The 17873-nt window shown below is 35.8% G+C and overlaps 1 pseudogene; it reads right to left on the bottom strand.

The window, feature by feature from the left end:
- Positions 1–10261: 10261 nt before the first annotated feature.
- On the bottom strand, positions 10262–11790 carry LOC149203106 (uncharacterized; annotated as a pseudogene).
- Between the last annotated feature and the right edge of the window lie 6083 nt (positions 11791–17873).

Genomic DNA, 17873 nt, shown 5'->3' with positions numbered 1-17873 from the left:
TAATTTATAAGAGTAAAATACGTTAAATCTATTTCTATGCATAAAAATGTTATAATCTTGCAACTTATAATATGGAATTTGATATTTTTTTTAGTAGGTGAAGCTCATCAACACAGCATTGCGCTTTGTTCACGGTAACTCTATTTTATTGAAAAATATATACTTGGATTTCCTTGATAGTGCATAATAATAAACGAATTGAAAAATTAGGTGGACTTACCCGTTAATGTTACATAATTATAAACCAAATTACAATGTGGGTGCAGTTGTAGTTGATGACAACTTTACCTTTTAAAGAAATCACTAAATCAATCCATATAACATAACAAATATAGTTACAGAGATTTTCATGGAATTTATATATTTATTATAGATTAGCTAAATACGGTTGGACATGTAGACATAATCCCAACGTACATGAAGTACATTACTGACTAGGTCACAACCCCTCTTAAGTCAAGAGATATATTTTTTTTATATAAAAAATTATTGAATAGTCTTTCTACAAAAAAAAATGAATGGATCCCTATTTAATAATTAATGTACACAATAAAAGCGTAAATAAATTTGACAAAAATAAATATTTATGTACCATATGAATGGTGCTAAATAAAGAAATTGCTTAGTAGCTTTCAAGTTACCAAAGCCAGGGTACTCTGCCAGAAAACGCGTTCGTTCGCTCAATCTAAAGTCGACCAAAATGATTTGGTTAAAAGATTAAAAAATGTCGCTTGATGCCATCAATAGTAAATGACATCCACCGATATTTTAAAATCATTGTGATGGCAAGCCAACGAGAGGTTGATACGGTGGTCAGAATCTTTCGCTGCTTTCCACGTTGTCGCCGGCTTCATCGTGCTGTAAGTAGCCACTATGTTGATTCTGTACCAAAAAATTTCATTTCATTCGAAAATACACATTTGCCTACTCAGTCATCTAAACTCACACTGCAAATAGTTACCAATAAATGATTTAAATATTGGAATTGCTATTCAATCTTTTGAATATACATAAAATTTTTTTAGATTATCTAGAGTTGCTTTACCTCTCCTTTCTCTTTTGGAGGAAGCGTTACACAGATAATTTCGGAACAATTTGCAGGCCTGCCCGCGAAAAAAAGTTAAAAACAATACTAAAGACACAATTTTCAACCTTGAAAATCTTTTTATAATTTTCACATTCTGTTGAATAGTATGAACCACATTTGTCAGTATAAAATATTTTACGATCTGCGTCTTACCTATGGGAAGTCTTTCAGGCTGATCTTCATTGTCTTCTTTACTTGCTCGAGCTCATAGAGCCGGCAAGCCTAATAATGGCTTCTGCCTGCCAGGAAAATGACGAAATAAACCTGCGAATAATAAGTTAAAGAAAGCCAAGAGAACTAAATATGCAAACGTTTTGTAAAAAAAAAAATACGAAATTTGTTGTGAATGTATTAAATTTGTTGATCAGATCAAAATAATACCTTCTCAGCCCCCACATTGTAAACATTCACCCCAGCACATTGTAAACATTCACCATTCTGTTAAAAAAAATAACAAATTGACTCTTGGTCGGGGGATTTTGCAAGAACTGATCTGTTGCAGATAGTGCGAAAAACAAGAAGATGGCTGCTTCTTTTTTTTCAGATGAAAAAAGCGATATATTTATTCTGTATAGAAATTACATATGTTTCAAAGTCTGCATCTCATAGGAGCCTATCATAATTATATATCCAAGATAGCTAATCTGCAAACATGCATAAAAATGAACCTTATAACCAGACCAGGATAAATAAAAGATTTTCTATGATAATTCTGGGTTGTTTGTTGTAGTAAGATAAATCAGCATAGCATATTCTAGCATAGGTTAGGCATGCATCTGTATTTTTTCACAAACATGAAGAGCAAGATGTAATGCAGAGTAGTTAATCCGCAATAAAAAAAGATTATGTCCGGGTGTAGTTATCTTGGTAAAGGCATAATTTCCGTCTCCAACCAAGTCTCATCCATCTTAATCTCTATGTGGAGCCCATCCAGATATTCCATGATGCCTTTTTTGGAGAGGCAGTCCGCTTCTACATTGAAGTCCTTGCTGTATGGTGGAGTGTTGGAGAGGGTTTCATGGAGTAGAGATCTGTTGGCTGAAGAGAGGATTTGTTGATGTTGGCATTCCCACAGACATAATCAATGATGACCTTTGAGTTCTCATAAATGTGGATAGTAAGAATATTCAGATAATGTTTGAACTAGAGGAGTCCCATAATGCCATGACCTCAGCCTTGGTGTTGGGACCCTTTCCTACCCCCTTGTGTACTAAATATGTTAACTCTGGCAAATATCGGATAATGTATCTGCATCCACAACTGTTACACTGTGATGGTCCGTCAAAAAAGCCCGTAGGGAAGGAGATCTGCGGCCAGATTTGGGGTTTTTGGGCAGTTTATTGGATGTACCAGCATGTATTTCAACTGAGATTATGCTTTGAATTTTTTCCATCACCGCTGCCCAGCTTTCACGGTACTCACTGAAAATAATATTGTTCTTCCACCTCCAGATCTCCCAAAAAACAATGAGTGGAATGGAGTGCCTGGTGCCATGCTACGAACTCCACCATTCAAGGTAGTCTAGAATATTAGAGAAGAGTGGGAGCTGTAACCCAAATGAGACATCCAAGTTATTCCAAATTTTTGTAACCTCGGGGTAGCTTATGAACAGATGCAGATCGTCCACTTCCGCTTTTCTACATAAAACTCAAAACCCAGGTCCAGACCAACGCCCTTTTTTGTAGATATTCCCAAGTCAAGTTTTTGTTCCTCCAAGCTAACCAGAGAAAAAGAGATTTTTTGGTTGGAATATGGGAGCTCCAAAATTTAGAAAACCGACATACCTCAGCCTGGTTGGTTTCTAAACAACATAGTCGATTGTATGTATCCGCCACCATTATATTGTCAACCTTCATCTTGCCGCGCCATATGATCGAGTCTCTAGCCGAGTCTCTATGGATGCTATACCGTTGGAGTTGCAGAAAAATCAAATTCTAGCACAGAGCTGCCTATCCCTGCAGACCCAGTGCTGCAGAGGGCTTCCAGATGGGGCAATTATGTTGCCAAGTCGAAATGACTTGATTCCATAAGTAAATGACCACTACATTTAGACGAAAAACGAGAGGGTCTGAGAGAGCATTGATATCCCCTAGTCCGCAAATATAGTCCCGTCCAATAGCGATGTGATGAACCGTGCCTTGTCTCCATGAAAGCATAGGGAAAATTAGGCGATATATCTTCATAAAACTGCGCCACACCACCGAACTGGAGTTGCAGCCGATGTGCCTCTTGCGCAACCAAACCTAAAAATCTACGTCTTTCAGATATTTATGTTTGATAATTTGACTTCAGATGCCATCACCAAAGATCCCGCGCCATAATGATTTGAGCAAGAGAGCATGTCCAAATATTTTTTAGTGCAAAATACCTCAACCGGCTTGCCGCTTCAGCATGGAGATATGGTCAAGTTTAGTGAGGTGGAATTTTTTCCGCTGCTGCATACCAGACCAGATAAAGTGAGAAATAATCTTGTTTAGTTTCTTGATGATGGATATTGGTAGATGGAATAAATGTGCGCAATACACACCCATCTGGGTAATCACAGTGAGGATGAAATTGGTAGATGGAATAAATGTGCCCAGTACACACTCATCTGGGTAATCACAGCCTGAGTGAGGATGAATCGGCCACCCATTGAAAGGAAACGGAATTCCCAACCCTATATTTTCCTATAAAATATGTCAATAAGCCACTGCCAGTCTAGGACCCTCTAATTACAAGGCTTGATGAGGAAACCAAGATATTTAATCCCACCAAACATGTTCTCAGAAGCAATCCCAAATAGATTTAAGCTCGTTCAGCTATCAAGAATTAGAAAATATATCAAATTACAAATATCTGGACATGAAAATACCTCGAAACCAGATCAACTTGGCTGAGTGCAAAAGGTCTGGTAATATTTCTCTTTGTAACTCTGGTGTTTGAACCAAAACCATTGCTTATGGGAAATAATTCCATCATTTTCACGTGACTGGATGCCTTAGAGAGTCTCGTAAATCCCTTGGCCTCGTGATTAACATGAGCCAAATCACCTTGCTTCTCCTCTGAAAGTCCGATTTATGAAAGCACCTTTTGCATCATCTGTTGTTTTATCCGTGACAGAGCTTGCAAGTTATTGCATTCATCAAAATACATACAAAATCAACAAAAACATTTTGCTAAAACAAGAACAGAAGACAAATTTAAGGAAAGACTGCATATTGCACCAGTCGGTTCGAAAATAAAGTTGCGAGACAAACTCAAGGCGTTTGGAAAAGAAAGCATACGTCTCGGCTTGGCTTGTTGTTTTCCAGGTTCGAATTCCAAACTAGTACTGTAATTTAGGCCTGGTCCGCTTGATTCAAAGTCTTTCTAAATGTGCACAAACTCGAAAGCTACAGATGCACTTGGAGACATAGCGGGCAAACTGAATTGTTCCTATAAATCACCAAAATTTCCGTTGCAGCCTTCCTTTTCTCAAAGCTCTGATACTCCTGGAATTAATCAAGGAGTCGAATACATGTAGATTATTTTATTTCTAAGTAAACTCTTCCATAATGATATTTTCCTGGTGAGAGGTGATTTTGATCTGATAAAATCACTTGAGGAAAAGAAGGGTGGCATTTTCCATCTTGACAGTAACTCACACCTCTTCCACAACATTATTAACTCGATGAACATGGTGGAAGTCCCTATCCGCGATCGAATCCACACCTGGAACAACAACAAAGGAGGTAAACATCAAATTTCTTGTTTGTTTAATCTCTTTTTAATCTCTAAATCTTTTCTTGCTAAAGATATTTTCTTGGGAGCTTCTATTTTAACAAGCATGGGGTCAGTTTAATCACCCATTTTCCTTGAGCTTGACATCAAATAGGCCCCAATAACAGACCATCTAGATTTGAAGGCTTATGGCTGTAGGATCCTTCCTCTGTGGATAAATCCAAGGAATGGTGGAAGGAAATGGAACTCCAAATCCATTCCCCAATGCCCATATTCTAGAAAACACTAAAAGCCCTCAAGGCTCAAATCAAAAGATGGCCCCGAGGAAGAGTTTATGAATATTCTCCAAGAAAAAAACTAATTAAAAGTCCAAATGGGATACATACAATAACAACTTATCCTATAGTGTTGATCTGAAGCCTTATCTCAACAGAAAGGATCTATCTTGGTGCAATAATAAGAAAGAAGGAAACATGAAGAACAACTCTAGAAACATAAATCATAAATCAATTTGTTAAAACAGGAAGAGAAAATTACTAGATTCTTCCACATATTTATGCTCTAGCATCACCACCACAACCAAATATTTTCCCTTCTAGAAAAATCTAGAAAAAAACTCACATATGCAAGGACCTGTAAGGGGAGCTCAGGAATTTCTACAGTAATCTCTTAAAAGAACCCTCGACCAATAGGCTAACTTCCATTAGAAAAATAGTTCCCACATCCATTGTCTAGTTTCCCATGATCATAATGTCGTTGTCATGATAGAAACCACCCTTAAAGATCTGGAAGAGGTGGTCATGAGTATTCCTAAAAGTAAAGCCCCCAAGCCTAATGGCTTTACCATAAACTTCTTTCAAGTCTGTTGGCCATTCCTAGGCCTATAAATTTTAGAGGTGCCAAAGAATTCAGAAAGATGAGATTTGCCCTTCCTACTCTCAATGCAACCTTCCTCACTCTTATCCACAAGTCACATAACTATGTAGCTTACGGCCTGTATCCCTTTGTAATGTCCTTTATTAAACTATTTCAAAAATAATAGCCAACCATCTAAAATCCCTTCTACCCTCACTCATTTCAAGGAGCAATAAGGTTATGCAGAAGGGTGCCAAATCCTAGATGGCATCATTGTTACCCATAAGCTCATCCACTCCTTGAAAATACTCAAGAAAGTGAGAATGGTTATTAATCTTGACTTCTCTAAGGCATTTGATAAACTAAGCTACTCGTACCTTTATCACACCCTCACAGCTTTCAACTTCTCTCAAGATTAAACTGATTGGATTTGTTTTCTCTTCTCCTCACCTTTCTTCTTCATTCTCCTCAATTCTCCTCAATGGTTCTCCCACCAAAACCTTCAACTCTTCAAGGGGCATTAGGAAAGGATACCCCCTATTTCCCTTCCTATTTGTCCTTGTAGTTGAATGTCTTGGTAGAGTGCTTCAAGCTAGTAGAAGGAAAGGCTTATTATCCTGTATTCACCTTAGTAATTCCATGAATCCCCCACTCACCAACAATTTATTAAAGACACAATGTTAATGGTTCAGCCTTCATTCAAAGAATCTAAATCTCTCAAGCAGAGTTTGGATGAGATTTTATGGGCATCTAGAACTTCCACTAACCCCTCCAAATTGCAAATTTTCTTCTTCAATATCCATTTAGGAATCCAATCCCATCTGGAGAGAATGTTCATCTTCCAATGATCTTCCCTTCCCATCATCTACCTTAGTGCCCCTCTCACTGGCAAATCCTTAAAACAATTCATTGGTAATATCTTCTTGATAAAATATCCAATAAGCTCAATAATTGGACCTTCTGAGATTTAAACATCATTGGGAACCTCACACTCCTCAAGTTTGTTCTCCAAGCTTTACCCATTTATAGAATCTCAATCTTGGTGGCCTTAAAAGGAGCACTTAGAACCATTCAAAATATCTACAAATCTTTCTTTTGGAGGGGGCGATGGGGTCGACGTATGAGTAGATAACCCAAGTGGGCCCTTGTGGCCTGGGACAAACTCTTCCTTCCCAAATCTTGGGGCAGCCTTATGTTTGAGACTTCGAAACTTTCAGTAAGGATGTTATGGGTGCCAAATTGTGGTGGTGTTGGATTCAAAAGGGCCAATATCTCTGGAAAATTTTATGGCATGAAAAATGCATACCTCACCACTCTCTTATCCAAAAACTAAAGTTGGATCATTCAATGTCAGGATCTTCTATATGGACTCTTGCTGAAAATAACAAATCTCTCATACAAACCCATAGCTTTTGGGAAATATGCACGCACTTGTGGCAGGACTCATGAAAACAAATGCCTAAATTGGACCAACAAGAGAATCTCAATTATCTAAAAATATTCTTGGTAGGCAATGGTTACATGCAAGTAAATCAACATTGTTGGCCTCAACACAGAAGATCTTCATGGTGTGCTCAGAAAACAATATATGACTGGCCTTCGAGAATTCCCTTATGGTTATGGAAAACACTACAACGTCATCTTGAGCAATGCCTTATCCTAGTCGCAGATGGCATTGACACACTATGTTGGGGTTATCGATCAACAGGCATATTCACTATGATGGAAGCGTATCCTTGGCCACTAATACCATCTATGCCCCTAATGCTAACATGTGGCCCAATATTTCTCACTTCTTATGGCTATTGGCTTGGAAGAGAGCCCTGACATGGGATAAAATCATCAAAAAGGACTACGAAGGATCCTCTATTTTCTATATGTGTAGAGCTGGTCTCGAAAGTGTTGAGCATTTTTTCATTTGTGGATCAAGTTTGGACAAAATTATATTCCTACTTAAGGAAGTAGGAAGATAGACACAACTCACTCTTGGAAACAATCTCAGCTTGGAAGCCCTTCCCTTTCAAAAGCAAAATCCTTAATAAAGCATGGTCTCTCTTCCCTTGATTCATATTTTGGTTGATTTGGAAGGAAAGAAATAACCAGATTTTCAAGTAAAGTCCATCCTCTTCTTATTCTGTTTGGTATAAAGTATCATTTAGTGTAATAGAGACCACCCTCCTCTCCTCGCGGACTGCCAACAACTAGTAGATCTCTCTATCTAAAGCACCATTTTATTCTACCTTTTAATTTTTCAACCAACATCCACCCACCCAACCTCTCTCTCTCCTCATCCCCCCCTCCCCCCTTACTTGGGCCCCCTTTCTTCTCGGCTTTATCAAATACAAATTCGACAGTGCATCCAAAGTCAACCCAAGACAAACAAGTTATGGAGGTATCCTTAGGGATGACAACAACAATCTATTATTTGTGGTTGTTGGCATTTTAGGCCACCCCACCAATAATGTAGTTGAATTCTCATAGGAAGTGGGATTGTAAATTGCCAACCAGCAGGGTTTCATTAGGCTCATGGTGGAAGGAGACTCTATGTTAGTCATCTCCACCATCAAGAAAATTTTATCGAACACTTCTATTGACAAGCTACCCAAAAGTTTGTGCCTGGGGAATTTCCTTCACAACAAAGCCATTCTTTTATCTTCCAATAGCTCTGTCATCCTCCATGTTTTTCTCTCTAATAATAAACTTGCTAAGAATTTACCCAACTTAGCATGCTCATAAACACAAGCTTAAGCTTTCTAGACCCAAGTCAACCATCTCCTCCTCCCCATCAATCTCCCCATGCAACTCCATGGTTCTTTCAGACCTCTCCACCTAGGCTCCTTCAGATACTTCTGACCCCCCCATTGGGTTGCCTCGCCTAAAGACCTTACAACATCCATCGGTGTGTCTACTACAATATGATTGGCATTGGTTTCTTTGTGTCTTACAACAGTTCCATCATTTTTTAATGAAGTCTCTTTTAGCACTTATATACTTTCACCAGGGTTACAACAACCTAGTTACTCAATTGTTTTTTTGTTATACTTTATGTTCTAATGACTTTGGTCATACTCTTATCTATTACAATATGTATGTAATTTCTTAGAGTTGTAGCCTCTTGGATTTGTAGTCTACATTTTGGTTTCTGGTCTAATTTCTCTAATAATAAATCGTAGTAAAAATAAATTTAACCATGTTGTATATTTTTTATTTTCAAAATAGATGGATAAATTGGTTTATAATAACTTTATTTTATTTAAAAATGTATACTTGGATTACGTTAATATGGCATAATTATAAAAGAATTGAAAAGATAATCAGAACCATCCTTCTTCTTGAGGGAGTGCAGCGGTCCTAGCTGGCTCATATCCGTGCCTTTCTCCACTACTTGCTAAGGATTACTCGTCCTTATTGGGTGAGCAATCCTCCTTCAATGTCTCTCGTTTCACCCGTGTCGTACTCTACTGATTTGATTTATATTCAGAAGAGGTTGGGCAGCACTCCATCCCATCTACTAGGATGAAGGCAGTGAAATCAAGTTAAGGGTAGTCATAGCGTGGCAACTGCCCTGTTGCTATTTAGACTCAATCATAGCGTGGCAACTGCCATGTTGCTATTTAGACTCTGCTACTTAATGGTACATAATTATAAACCAAAATATAAAATATATACTTAGATTTCTTGAATTTTACATAATTGAAAAGGGAAGTGAACTTAAAAATTAATGTTGCATAATAAACAAAATTAAAATGCGAGTAGAGTTGTAGTTGATGACAACTTCACCTTATTAAAGAATTCACCACATCAATCTATATTACATAACAAATTTCGTTAGATTCCCATGGAATTTATAATTTATAAGAGTTAGGTACGTGAAATTTATTTCTATGCATAACAATGTTATTATGTTGCAACTTATAATATGGAATTTGATATTATTTTATTTATATACGAAGCTCATAAACGTACCATGGAGTTTTGTCCACGATAACTCTATTTTATTGAAAATTAAATACTTAAGGAAATACTTGGATTACATAATTATAAACGAATTGAAAAATTAGTTGGACTTATATGTTAATGTTGCATAATTCTAAACCAAATAAAAATGTGAGTGCAGTTGTACTAGATGACAACTTTACCTCATTAAAAATCACCAAATCAATCTATATTACTTAACAAATTTCGTTACCGAGATTCCCATGAAATTTATATAGTTAGAAAATAACTAAATACTCGTGGACTTGTAAACATATTGCCAACGTACATGATGTACATTACCAACTTTCTACTCTTCACGTCACATATAAGATCCCTCAAGAGATACACTTCTCTTTTTTTTTTTTTTCTATAAAATTATGAATAATCTATTTTCATTTTGATAAAATTATGAATAATCTCTTTACAATAAATGAAAGAATAAAGAAATTTCTCAGCAGCTCCAGGCTAACAACCCGAACGATGTGAGAATGGAGGCGGTGCTTGCTTCTGCTCACGGTGGTACTCGAGAGAAAACGTTCGTTCGCTCAATTTAATGTGGATGAAAACGATTTGGTTAAAAGATTAGAAAATGCCGCGTGATGCCATTAAGGGTCCATACCATCCACCAACATCTGAAAATCACTGTGATGAGCAAGCCAACGAGAGGATGATCTGGTTGTCTGAATCTTTCCTGGCTTTCCAAGGCAATGTCGCTGGTTTCATCGTGGTGTAAGGAGACACTCTCTTAATTCTGTACCAATTTTTTTTTATCTTTTTAGTACTCATGATTTGCCTACTCAGTCATCTAAATTTACACTAAATATAATTATCGTAATTGATTTAAATGCTGGATTTTCTATTCAATCTTTTGAATATACATACTTTTTAAAAATGATATAGAGTTTATTTACCTCTCCTTTCGTTTTTGGAGGAAGTGTTTCACAGATAATTTCGGGACAATTTCCAGGCCTGCGCGCGAAAAAAGTTGAAAACAATGTAAAAACACAATTTTCAATCTTGAAAGCCTTTTTATACTTTTTACATTCTGTAGAATAGTATGAAGTTATGAACCACATTTGTCACTATAAAATATTTTACGATCCACGTCTTACCTACGGGAAGTCTTTCACGCTGATCTTCATTGTCAACGTTCGATGCAGGGTTATGATGCAGCGGTTTCAATATCTGTTGGATTTTGCTGATATTAATCTGAGGTCTTCTTGTCTTCCTCAAACTTATAGAGCCGGCAAACCTAATAATGGCTTAATAATGGCTTTTGCCTGTCACGAAAATGACGAAATAAGCCTGCGAATAAATTAAAGAACGCGAAGAGGACTAAAGATGCAAACGTTTCGTCAAAAATATATACGAAATTTGTTGTGAAAGTATAAAATTTGTTGCTGAGATCAATATAATACCTTCTCAGCGGGAACATTGTAAAAATTCACCATTCCGCTATAAAAAATAACAAATTGACTTGTGGACTGTTGCGCGGGGGTTTTTGCTGGAACCGATCTGCTTCAAATAGTGCACAAAACACAAAGTTAACCTTATCATACATTTAAGCTCGCTCAACTATCAAGAATTAGTAAATATATCAAATTACAAATTTCTGGAGATGAAAATACCTCGAAACCGGATCAGTGTGGCTGATTGCAAAGGGCATAATAATGTTTCTTTCTGCAACTCTACTGTTTGAACTGAAACCGGTGCATACGGGAAATAATTCCATGAATTCCGCATGACTGGATGCCTCAGAGCGTCCACTAAGTCCCTTGGCCCGATGATTGACATGAGCCAAATCGCCTTGCTTGTCATCCGAAAGCTTGATTGACGAAAGCACCTTTTGCATCATCTGCGGTTTTATCCGTGACAGATCTTGCACTGTTACATTCATCCAAATAAATACGAAATCAGCCAAAACATTCTGCTAAAACAAGAATAAAAGACAAATTTAAGGAAAGACTGCATATTGCACCAGTCGATCTGAAAATAAAGTTGCGAGACAAATTCAAGGCGTTTGGAAAAGAAAGCATACATCTCGGCTTGGCTTGTTGTTTTCCAAGGCCGAATTGCAAACTAGTACTGCAATTTACGCATGGTCCGCTTGATTCAGAGTCGTTCTGAACGCGTACAAACCCGAAAGCTATAGATGCACTTGGCGACATAGCGGGCAAACTGAATTTTTCCTATAAATCACCAAAATTTCCGCTGCAACTTAAGTTTCTCAAAGCTCTGATACTCCTGAATCAATCAAAGCGCCAAATACATGTTGCTAACAAATAATTGGCAGGCAGGGGTGGTGATAAAGGAAAGGTGAGTAGAATACGCTACCTTGCAAGATATAGGTGTATATTTCGCACGTGCTCATCACCATTAGCGAGCTAAACAAAAGGGTATTTACTCCTCTTAAAGCAAAAGCTACGTTCATGTTGTGAAGTCTGGTTAAATAAAGCCACAGACATTCCGAAATATGGAACGTTTCCGTCACACAACAGTAAAATCCAAGTATATAAGCTGGACGAACGGGTTTCAGCGGTGTGCTAAATGTGCCTGTCAACATGGCGGGGTTATCGCTTGCTATTGAATTTAAAGGAAACACAGGCAGATAAAATTGCAGTCATTCAATTCACATTGGGCCCTTCGGGTTTACCGCTTACCAGTTACCAACTTACCACCTGTAAATTTTAATACGTACAAGATTCCATTAATGAGTCCTGTCGCGACCTGCGGGGAAATAATCCATCGTTTAAAGTTTTATCGTCAATTTACCACCAAATCCCCATCACTTGTAAGTTGTGAATCTGTGATGTGCTGTAGCCTGTAAGTTGTGACTCAGAGTCATCTTCACTGCTTGTCTCTGTGTAAATTGGTGGGAGAATTGGGTTATGGTAGATAGGCCTTTCGAAAGTCGATGTCGGCCATCACCCCGTTGATTTGTAGACTGTGCATTGTGAATCAAGTATTTTGCATTCTTTTGTTTTGCTTTTTCTGATTACGAGTTCCAACGTCCGTGTGCTCTTAACAGTGGGAGCTGTAGGGAACTCTCTTTATTTTTCTGAAAGATTTTGTGTTGGGTTCTGCTATGTATATCCTCCCGAATATGGATATCTTCATTTGAAAATGGAATGGGGGTATGCATGTCTTCTGACGATGAATATTTACATGTAAAAACTGGGATAGAGGAGAGATGGATAAGAAGAAACAACATCTATAATTTGCATCACAAGTGTAGGTACTCCTTAATATTGGTTTTGCTTTGCTGTTATGGTTCTGTACCATTGATTTTCGTTATGATATCTAGTTTACCAGTGTTTTGTCTTGGAATTCAGTAAAACATTCCAGGATTACATTTTGTGCTTTTGTCAAATCAGAAGGTAAGCATTGATGCGTACCATGTTTTCAAAATCCCAAAGAAGAATTTGATATGCATCTACTGGTTTTCTTTGTCTGCCATAGGGAAGTTGCATGCTAACAAGATTCTTCAACTTGTTACGGAGATGATGCTATTTGTCGTTCTAAACGATGCGTAGAATTTTTTAGAAAGAACTTGCATTATTCAAGTTGTTATTTGAAAAAACATTACTTTTGTTTTGCTAGTATATTTCTTTCATTTTTGAATTGCAATGGTTTTAGCGATGTTGCCTTCCTCCATTTTTGAATTAGTTAAAATCACAATGATGGCAAAATCTGTGATGGGCCTATTTTCTGGGATGATTCCCGTGAAGATTATTGACTTGATATGTTGCTCCCATATTCGATCAAGATCATGTCTTCGCGGTTTTGGACTCGTTTGATTTCGAATGTCTTTTGTTAAGTCTTACAACCCCATATTAATATTGGGTGATGTAAGTTGATAATTCCTGTGTTGTTTTTGAACACCATTTTATTCCTTGGGCAAATTAAACTTTTCTACCCTTCTTTTCTACCCTACTTTTCTACCCTTCTTTTTCTTGGGTATGTCTTTTTTCTTTTTCTTTTGGGTTCTTTCTTTGCCCAAGGATACAAAATTTTCTCTATGACTTCTTGGTAATTTTGTTGAATAATATTTGTAGTGTTATATGGGTTTTCTTCCTTGTCTAGTTTGGCGTCATGGGGATCTAATAATTGTCCACCCTTTGGCTTTTGGGTATGTCTTTTTTTCCTTTTCTTTTGGGTTATTTCTTTGCCTAAGGATACAAGATTTGTAAATGTTAGAAAAAAAAATAAAAAATTTGTGAGTCTTTCCTCATCCACAAATCCACCTCTACACATCCTGGAAAAAGTAAAAATTATTTTTGTGAGTCTTTCCTCATCCACCTTTAAGAACTGCCCCAAAGAATTCTGGATTAGGCCCTCTAAAAACTTAGGGCATAATGCTTGTCCGAAATCCTTTGGGCAAAGTTTGGGCTCCATATGGAAAAATAAGCCCCTTTTACTCTTCATTTGCATAGATTTTAACATAGAAAACTCCCTCCCTAAACACAAAGATACCTGTGCTTCGGTGAGTCTGTAAATCCTAAACACATAGACCAAAACCCTAATAAAATTCATCTTCTAAAATCTCATGACTTATATTTTATTCACAATTTATTTTATTTATTTTTAAATTAATAAAATTAATCTATGAAAGTAAATTACAATTATATAAATTACAATTATATATATATATATATATATATATATAAAATAATGTACCATAACTATGGCATATGGGATTATGTCAAAAAAGTTTGAGTTTTTGTTATCTATTCACACTTTTATTTTATTTATTTATATATTGATTAAATTAATTTATGAAATTAAATTACAATTTTATATAATAATAATAATAGTAGTAGTATGACATATGGGATTACATGAAAGGATTTTGAATTTCTATTATCTATTCATACTTTTAAGTTGATGAATACCATGTTATCTCTTACCATAGAGTTTTTACATATTTATGTAGAATTTGTTTATAATTCGGTAAAATTTGTTTAAAATTTATTAAAAATTTATTCAAATAACAAGAATTTTAAGAATTTTATATCTCATTTTGAGGTTAAAAAAATATATTAAAAAATAAAATAAAGCTTAGACTAAAAATTGTTTAAACGCCAAAAACTCCAAAACTCTTATAATACATACAGCTTATAATACATTGACAACTTATAATACATCCATTGACAACTCCCATATTTTTTTTTGAAATATGAGTAACACTGACGTTAGCAACACTGACGTGCCTGGCCTGCCATATTTCACCTCTTGATTTACTCATTGTTACCGCAGTCCCCTTTTCATTGCCAAGTAAAGTGGATTCAGAATCAATTACATGGTACCTTGGATGAACTTTGGCGTTTCGGTGATGTATCCATATCAAAACCAGAAAGTTACAAGTGCTTGTATTTATGTCACAACAGATCATATCCGATCTCTGTGCGAACTCCACGTTAATCGTAACCGTCTGTTAAAGCAACGGTCTATATTAAACGCGTTTTTTTCTAAATTTATATCATTTAATTAGCGAAATTGGCATCCATATAAGGTAGTCTGCCTCTCTCTTCAGTATGATGATATGAATGAATGATATTGTGTTACTTTTACTAGTTATTTTTGGGTAAATAAAAATATTTAGAGTGTTTCGGTTTTTTTTTTCAAAATCAACTTTATGAAGGTTGCTTGTCACATTTTATGAATATAAAAATAAGTTATGATGGCTTTTGTGGTTTTTTCTCGTATCTGTGTTTCCTTATTTTATGGATTTTTTTCTGTTAATATGTGTTTCCTTGTTTTACGACTTTTCTAAATATGGTTGTTAGCTTTTTTTAACAACATAAACTCGCACCAGCGTTCTCACTGTAATAAATTGTATATGTAAAAGTTTTTTATATCAATTCATGTAAAAGTTTGTTATATCATATTTGATAACAGCTCTGTTATATTGTTTAGTTTTGGATTTTTGTTGTAAAATTTCATTTGTTGGATTAGTTAATTGAATTTGTTAAAGATGTATTTTTATAATTTTATTAAATGATTTATTTAGATTTATTTTTAGCGTATGGGATTTTTAGCAGCATACCAGTGCAAGATTATTTTTTTAATATGGTTTTAGTTGATGAAATGAAATTCATATATACTAAATACTTTATTTTTATTATATAGGTATTATATATCAAAAATGTCTTCAAAAAAAGGGAATCAACTTTCTATCAAATTTTTTTTTGGATGGTCTAATACATCACAAGCTTCATTGCCTGACAAAGAAGATCATGATTTTGATCTAAATGAAGATTTAGATGTCTTGGGGCATAATGAAGAATATGATATCTTGGAGCATAATGAAAAAAGTGATGAAGAATTTCACCACGGAGAACCTAACACCCAAAAGAAAAGAAAAATGAAAGTAAAAAGAGAGTTTCGTGATCAGTGGAAAACTAAGTATAAGTGGTTGAGAGAGGCAAAGCATGAAGGAAAAACAGTTATGAAATGCATATATTGTGAAATGCATAAGGCAATGGGGCCATGGGGAATTGGGACTGGTTGCTCTACATTGCAACATGGTTCTATAATTGTTCATGCTAATTCAAGCATTCTTAAACTCTCACAGGGAAAGTGGATATGTGGAAATGAGAAGAAGGCGAAGTCTATTACAGAACACATTGCATGCATTGATGATATGAACAAAGAAAGAGTCATCACTACTATGAAATTAGTATATTGGATGGTGCAAGAGGATCTACCACTTTCAAAATATGAATCTCTTTATTTTCTTACAATGTCTTTACACATGGCAAATATGCCAAAGAACAAAGAGTACACATCGTATACAAATCACATCGCTGCAAAAGAATTCCTTTTTGCTATATCTCAGTACCTTGAAGAGCTACAAACTTCCAAAATGCTAGATAGCCCTTTTTTTCATTGATGTTAGATGAAAGTACAGACCGTAGTTTAGAAAAACAACTTGTGGTTTATGCCACGTTTTTAAACTCAAAAGGATTGGGTCCTCCAATTTAACAGTTTTTAAAGCTCATAAATGTTTGCGATGGAAGAGGGAAAACAAATTATGATGCAATCAAACATTTAATGGCATCAAGGGGCCTTTCAACAGAAAGATTGATAGGAGTTTCCACAGATGGCGCTTCTTCAATGGTTGGTAATGAAAATGGTTTTATCACTTTCTTGAAGAAAGATGTACCTAATCTTGTAGGTGTTCATTGCATTGCTCATCGTGAAGCCTTAGCTGCATCAGATGTTTCAAAAAAAATACCTGAATTATTATTTGTTGAGAAATTAGCAAATAAGGTATATTCTTGGCTGCAAAATTCTACGAAAAGAAATAGCCAACTTATTTCTCTACAGGAACTTATGCAACTTGAAACTCTTCAAGCTCAAATCCATGGAGTTAGATGGCTTTCAAGGGGACAAGTCATTGAAAGACTTGTTGCACTTATGCCTCCCATATTAACATTGTGGAAAAATGAAAGAAAAGGCTCATGGTATGATAAGGCAAGAATTGTTTCAGTACAATTTTGTTTACATATGCTTGCAGATATAATGTGTGAATTAAACAAGTTGAACAAGCAATTCCAAGAAGAGTACATTGATGTCAACTCTTTAGGGGCAGCCATAGATGTCACGGTAAACACTTTGAAAAGGTGGTTTTTAAGAAGCGACACATTTGCAGATGGCACATGTTATTTATCTAAATTTATAGATGCTTCTAAATTTGGCTTTCTAGAAATTTGTGATAAGGAGGGGCTTGTTCACAAGCATGAATTACGATTTGTAGCAATTCCACATGCATATGTTGATTGTATTGATATACAAAAACAATCATGGAAACCGTGTATTGAGGGTTCAATAGAAAGTTGCAAACAACTTGCAAAAGATTATGTTCAAGCTCTCGTAGAGAATTTGAACGCAAGATTCCCTGATCTTGCATTTTTCAACTTAGCAAGATTGTTTAACCCTTGCCATTATTTAGAGGATGTTCATGGCAGAGAATGAAATTCAAAGCATTGGCTCGAAAATATTTTTCAACACTTGCAACATCCTTATTATCAAAGTGAAGAAAACAAAACTACATTTGATTTTGATGCTTGTTTGAAAGAGTTGCATCCATTTGTTGACACTCTTCCTGTTAATTGCGAGGGATCATCCATGAAAGATGCATGGAGGATTTTTTATATTGCAGGGTTGCATACAAATTTTCCTCACATGTAAAAATTATGGCAGGCGATACTTACTATTCCTGCAAGTACAGTTGCTTGTGAGAGAGGAT

The sequence above is a fragment of the Pinus tabuliformis genome, chromosome 2_1, assembly GCF_031772625.1.
Source record: "Pinus tabuliformis cultivar Carrire ecotype Pingquan chromosome 2_1, CPIR1, whole genome shotgun sequence".
Taxonomy (NCBI): domain Eukaryota; kingdom Viridiplantae; phylum Streptophyta; class Pinopsida; order Pinales; family Pinaceae; genus Pinus; species Pinus tabuliformis.
This window is presented reverse-complemented; position numbering and strand designations above follow the sequence as displayed.